We start from the raw sequence: 7,596 nt of genomic DNA on the forward strand, positions 1-7,596 counted from the left end.
CACAAACATGAATGAAATACTTTTAATTAGTATTTTATATAAATTGTAGAGATAAACTGTTGTATGTGCATTTTGGAGTTTTTATATATCAAAGACATGGCATAATATTAATGACATTTTTTTGGTGTCACAGACAAGACAATACTACATAAATTACATCTTACTCAATAGAAACATATTTAATGTTCATCAACCAGTGTAGATCCAGATCAGTCTGCACATTCCTCAAAATGATATTTTGTTTCTTTATTGTTGTCAATAAAAACATAACAAATATCAAGCATTCTGATTATAATCAAATACTGCATTTTTCATTACGAATCACATAATATTGTGTTTTCTATTTAAGGTTATTGACACGCATTGTGGAAGACACAAGTGGACGTGTGGAAGTCAATCATCTCTACGATGCATATCATTTTGAGATGCAGGAGTCCGGGTCAAGCCACGCAGCATCCAAACGTGTATTTGTGGACCATATCACAAAGGTTTATCCAAATGTAGGAAAGGAAAGGAAACAAAAATCCCGTAATTCCATGACAACCACATATATTGGGTTACGGTTGAAGCCAGTAGATATGAATGAAGTAGAACTATTTGATTTTGTCAAAGTGAAAGGAATACTGGAAACAACAGTGTGTACATCTATCAAAAGTGAATCAACAAGTGTTACTTGTGAAATTGACTCAAATACAAAAAGCAATGGCAACTGTATTAAAAAATGCATATTTTTCCAAAGTAATGGTGAATTTCAGCTTAGCATTAGTGGAACACAAATAGATCTAAATGCTGTAAACATTTCTAAAAACTACCAGTCCACTTCAGAATGTTTAAACACTGTTATTAAAGCAGTTCAATTAATTCCTCTGTGTGAAGGTGTGACTGTATCTAAAAATGTGTCTTTGACTAGATTTCATGTTCTGGAAAATATTACAGACAAATATGGTAACTGCAAAAGATCTGTAAGAACAAAACTTTGTAATAGGGTGATATCACTCAATGCTTTTAGCAGCACTTGTATTAAGTGTAAGAAGATGACAATGATAGGTCCAGAAAATGTGAGTGTTAATATGTCAGTGAATCAGGAAAATTGGAACAATAAAGAAAAGTTAGAATCATTAACATCAGCAACACATGACAATGACATGGAAATAAATGAAAATGTGAAAAAGCTTATACCAGGTGCAACAAAGGAAATGATCGAGCTTATTGTTAATCAAGCCAAAAATGCCGACAAAGACCCACGAGGAAGACGCTGGAGTGAAGGCATGATAAAGGTGTGTCTCCAGTGGTACTGCCGCAGCCCCCAGTCATATGAAAGTTTTCGGGAGAGTCAGTACCTGATCATGCCATCACAATCCACTCTTATTCAATACAAGAACCGTGTTAGGCAGCATGTTGGCTTCGACAAGGATATGCTAACATGGATGTTAGACGAAGCGAAACTGCGAAATCTTCTCCCAGAAGAATACTATGGGGGCATCATCATAGATGAAATGTCAATTCAAAGTGACATTCAAATGTGCAAGAATGGTGATGTTATTGAATTATCTGGCTTCACTGATTTAGGAGAAGAGGGAAACTTCTCGAACACTATGCGGAAAGGAAAAAATGAAAAGGTACTAGGTACACATGCCCTGCAATTTGTATTCCTTGGTATAAATGGCTTTCGCTTTCCATTTGCGCACTTTATTTCGGACGGTGTTCAAGCACCTGAGATTTATTCACTGTTCTGGGAAGCTGTTGACATTTTAAATTTGTATGGTTTTACCACATCTTACATTTGCATGGACGGTGCTCAGAGTAACAGAACATTCATGCATATGAATACAAGCTATGAGAAAAAATTCAAAACATGTTCTTCTTGTACATTTGGAGAAGTGGTTTTCATAATGGACTGTAAGCATGTGATAAAAAAGATCAGAAATAATGTGTTAAAAAGTGGTCAGCATAAAACCTCTACCAGATTATTAACTCTTCCCAGCCAGCACACAATTCAGTGGCAGATGTTCATAGACAGCTACAAATGGGACAAAACTAATGGCATAGCTCTTCACAGAAAACTAAGTGGTGACCATATTTTCCCTACAAACCAGCGGAGGAAGTTTTGGACAATGATATGCTTTATCTTATGTCACAGTATCAACAAACTCTGGGAGCAAATGGTTCAGTTTTAGATGGAGTAATCGACTTACTGAAACATACTTCAAAACTTATTGACATTTTTAAAGACATGCGTCCTATTAAATCACTGGATGATCAAAGACTACATGAACTTCTTGAAATTGCAAATTGGTTTCATGAATGGCAAGAATGTTCTTTAGGTGCTACAGCATTGTCTGCAAAGGAACGTCAGAAACAATTAATGTCACATCAGTGTCATGAGGACATACAATCATGCATAATTGGATTTTGTGAATTAGCAAAGGTCTTCATTACCCCAGGACTACTCAACTCGGATGTAATAGAAAATACATTTAACCAACAGAGGGCAACATATCATGGCGCAAATAGTAACCCTAATGCAAACCAGTATCGGCAGGCTCTAAATAGTATAATATTAGGACAAAATACAGTCTCTCAAAAAAGTAATGCTGGCAAAAATAAATATGCTGCTTCTCCATACAACTGTTCAATCAAAAAGACAGATACAGCTCGAAAACGAAAAGTTGAATCTACAGAATATAAGAAAATAAAAGTCATACGAGTGTGATTATTGTAGGAATTGTGTGCCACAAACTAAGTTTTGAGATAACTTTTTCATAAATCATGCCCATCTTGGAAGATTGAGTGACTGAGAAGTGAACTTAAGTGCATATGTACTGAAGTGGATATTATATATACATAGATACATCAAATGTGTTATGCTGCATGGGTAGCAAATTTCATTACATAACATTAAATCATTATGAGAATAATACATATGGATTGATAAAGGTCTATGAGAAGGCCTATGAGAAGGCCTGCAGCACTAAGTGACTACCCATTGTGTGGATACAGCCCCAGCTTAAGCAGCAAGATAAATGGTAAGTACCAGTACTTATATATTTGGTACACAATATTTACCTAGTTTCTTGACCGCAGCAACAACTTCTGTCATCATGTAGCACCCCAGACTCCTCACTCAGGAAGTTAATGACATCTGGTGGTTGAGGGATGACACATTTCTTCATATTAAAGTTTATAACTTGTAAGTTCTGTGAACTTCTGACACGTCCACGAACTTCTGCTACGCCTAGTTGTCCTGGCTTGAAAATCTGGTGACAATCAATCGCCACACTGAAACAGATACATATCATGTTAGAAATGAACAATTGATTTTATATTTTTCTTATTGACAAATTATGGTATATATATGTACAGTCATAATTAGGGGTAAAAGTGTTTTTTGGGGCAACACATCCCTGCCTAGCCAAAACGTGCGCCCCTAGGTGTTTAAGACACTACTTCAGAACTTTCTGATCTTTTCACCAAACCAAACATTATTTTAGGCCTTAATCAAGCCTTCACATTCAATGCAGTCTGATTGGGATAATGGGGACACTCAACTAGAGTGTAGCAGTTATTATGTATTACTGATTGATTAACAAACCTTTCTAGAGTCAGTCCCTGCGACTTATGTATACTAATTGCAAAACTTAGTTTGACTGGGTACTGCACTCTGGTGGCAACATCACAGTTCTTCCTTGGACTGAATACTGAAATTTAAAAGCATTTATTAGCCATTTTTCAAGAGCAAGTGAATATTGTGTACAAATATAATAATAAACTATGCGGTTCAAAGGCGCTAGGGACGTGTGTAACATAATTACTGATACTGTATTCGTACCCATATATCAGAGCAGCATTAACTTCGAAACTTTTAAGTAATTGAACCGGCTTAAAAATAGAAAATTAATTTATTTCAATAAGGTTCTTTGCGTTTCTGTTGGTAAGAAATTTTCAAGAGTTGTTGTGTAAATTAGCCATTTTCTGAAACAAAGCCATACATATTTATAATTATAGTCAATGACTGATGCTTTATTCTGGTAAATAATTTAAAATTTTGACTTTAAAAATGCTTACCGGAAAATTTCATCTTTTCAATAGGAACTTTAAGCTTGCATGAAGGAAAGTCTATAATTAGTCCATTTTCTGTGATGTCATGAACAGTTCCTTGTAGCCCATTAACAAGTTTACCTGTTAAGTTTCGAATTAGGATAATAGGTGCACCCTTTTTAAGCCACAATTTTTTTGGAGCTAGCATTTGATTTAAATGTTTTCTATCACCATTATCTTCGGACACAAATTCATACATTGCACCGGGAAAATCTTCATTTTTTTTCTGTTGTATGTGTCTACTTGGTCGTTTCTAGCAAAAAGCTTGATGGTATCTGTTCTTGCAGGGATACTTCTGTTTAAACTGGTTAGGAACTTTTCTGTTTCATTTGTTATTGTTCCAACTGATACCTCATGGATAGCTTTGATAAGTTGTGGGTCTGATTGTCGATTCATTTGTGTGAGCACAACTCTGTGAGTTAATAATCTGCTAAACAGTTCACTTTTAAAGCAAAATTCCCCAGATTCAGCATATAAGTAGTTTGGCACTGGTGGTAACTGTGTAAAATCACCACAGAGAATCAGCTGAATTCCTCCAAATAAAAGTTCAGGGTTTTTCATTTTACAGACTTCATTGAGAGAGTCAAATAATTTTCTACTTAACATTGAACACTCGTCAATTACAAGTACATCAGTTTCTAATATTGTTTTTCTCACATCTAAGTACTGGGCATTATGCTTCACAATATTGGCAATATCGTTCACCCCATACCTGCCGTCCCCAATACCTGACCACCTGTGTATTGTTGTTGCATTTGCATGCAAACAACATGCTATCCCCGTTGTTGCTGTTACCGACACATTTTTTCCCTTACTTTTTAGAGTTTCGACAATATGTTTAATGACGTGGGTTTTCCCAGTGCCTGCGGCCCCTAAAATTAAAAGATTATGTCCAATGCAGCTTATTTCGATGGCTTTTATTTGTTCTGCATTAAGATTCATTTTTGTTTACAGATTTGACATATCGCGGGAAATATTTGGTACCCCTCTACTCAACTGCACTATCAGCGAAGCCGGGCCCAACACGCTAACAGTTGACAGCCAATGAAATTACTCGTTACAAAAATTTGCGCATGCGCATAAAACTGACATGGCGGTGTAGCTGTCGTCGATCGCTTCGTTGCAAATAAAAGGTCCGTATAAAGTTAGTATGTTGATATCATGAGTTATTACCGGTGGACACTTATTGTGTTCCATCGTTTGCATCTACATACGCCCTAATTTCGTTACAATACATCGGGCTATGGCATGTTAAGCCTTTGTAGCCACGAACCAAAATGCAATCAGATGTTTTCCTAGTTACGATTTCGGACGTTTGGAAGGCTTAAACTTGTATGTAGTTTGAAAAAATGGAGTATTGCCTATTGTTTTTGTGTAGATAAATGTGTTAGCTTTGTAACAGTACCTTGTTTGTTAAAATCGGTGCATAATTAAGGGAAAAACAGCGGTCAGATTAATGTTGGTATCATTTTCCCATACATTGAGTTGTTTACCTTTCAGTATATTATATATATAAAAATAGATAAAAAAAAATTACCACACGCTAACCACCTGTGAACTGAAATGCCTACAATTTGATTGGCTGATGGGATATCGTGTGAGCCTACATGTATGTAATTGTTGGGTTATGTACAGTTCCTACATTTTATCATTGATACTGCTATATGTAATGAATTGTCCTTGATTTTTCAAGTTTAACAATTTATTGAAAATAATTTTATTTTAAGTAAGCAAAACATCCTCCGTAACTTTTTTCTGAGTTTTGATGAATCGGGTCTTAAGGTTTCTAAACCAAGCTGTAAAAAAACCCCGTAGCCTTCGAATTTGGGGGCGAGATATTAAATACCCATTAATTTTGCTCAAAGATTTGTAAAAACAGTATAAATATACTTTTTTGTATCGTGATGTTTCCTTTTTCTTTTATCAGTTTATACAATTGTTTGTTGGTAAAGTTGTTTTTTTATTAAACACATTTTATAGTGTTATTTTACAATAATTAATAAGTTGGCTGGTCCATTTTGATCACGTGATCCTTCATGCTACAGCATTTAGACCTATCCCAAACTGATTGCTTAATTCGTAATATTCCCGTAGGTCATGCGGTTTCATTTTTGGCTCGTCTGTTTTTGAAAAAAAATGACGAGCTATTGTCGTCACTTGATTGTAGTCGGAGGAGGAGGAGGCGTTCGTTAAGTTTCGCGTTTAGGTCACTTACATGGAAACTATCAAAGCCATCACTTCGAAACTTGGGGAACTTGTTCATCTAATACCCTTTTTCACATTGTACCCTAATGATCCTGAGTCTCACCTATCTGGGGGGGGGGGGTAAAAACATGAATTTTAATGAATTTTGGTTCATTTTGAAAATTTGACATAGCTTATTCAATTTGTTGTTGGATTGATTTCATTTTTTTTCACAGACGATAAATGGAAAATGCCTTCACAAAATCAAACGGGTTTTTGAGTCACACATTTGGAAGGGTAGGGGGAGGGTGGGGGATATTTTTGGACTTTGTAATGTTTAGCTAGTCTGATTTTTTAAGTTAAGTTTTGTGTTTAGTTTACTTAAATGGAAACTATCAAAGCTATCAATTTGAAACTTTGAGAACTTGTTCATCTAACACCTTTCTTCGCATTGTACCATAAAGATGCTGAGTCTCACCTGGGGTTTTTTTGTTAAAAAGCATAAACTTTGCTAGTTTTTGGTTGATTTTGAGGGCTGGACATAGCTTCTTCATTTCTTTTTTGGATTGATTTCCAATTTTTTACAGACAATAAATGGATAATGCCTTTATGAATATATCAAATGGGTTATTGAGTCTCACATTTGGAAGGGTAGGTGTGGGATATTTTAGTATTTTTGGACTCTGTAATTTCTAGCTAGTCTATTTTTTTAAAAAGTTTTATGCTTGGATCACTTACAAGCAATCTATCAAAGCTATCACTTTCATACTATGAAATACCTGTTCACTATCAAATGTACAATATAAAATAAATGAACCGAAAAAGGATAAAATCAGACGAGCGTTCAGCAACAGCAGGCAGTGCTCTTCTTTTGAGTTTATGGTAAAGATTAATTTGAATAAAGAAAATAATTTTTCATTCAAACCATAAGAAAATATAATAGGGTTATTAGTACTGCGTTTTGATCCGGGGATTGTATTCGACTCGAGTGGATTTTTGCAGATTCGGATTTCTTGAGGCGCAAGCAAAAATCCACGAGAGTCGAATACGACATTCCGGATCAACACGCAGTACTAATAACCCTTTTATTATATACATAACTGGTTAGATCAATTAAAAGCCACATGTTTTCATAATAAATGTCATTTTAACGACCACTGTTTTGTTTTATTACGTCATTTTAACATCGCGCAACGATACTTGTTATGACGTGACGTCACAAGAGTGGAATACGGCCGTATTGCACTGGAATGGAATACGGACTACCGTATTTTGCGATATGTATTGCGTGTGGATTTAAGTCGTGTTAAAAGT

General features: G+C 35.3%; 1 pseudogene; it reads left to right on the forward strand.

The window, feature by feature from the left end:
• The first annotated feature begins 425 nt into the window (after positions 1–425).
• Positions 426–2,713, forward strand: LOC128216093 (uncharacterized; annotated as a pseudogene).
• Positions 2,714–7,596: the final 4,883 nt, after the last annotated feature.

This window comes from Mya arenaria, chromosome 14 (assembly GCF_026914265.1).
Source record: "Mya arenaria isolate MELC-2E11 chromosome 14, ASM2691426v1".
NCBI classification, from domain to species: Eukaryota; Metazoa; Mollusca; class Bivalvia; order Myida; family Myidae; genus Mya; species Mya arenaria.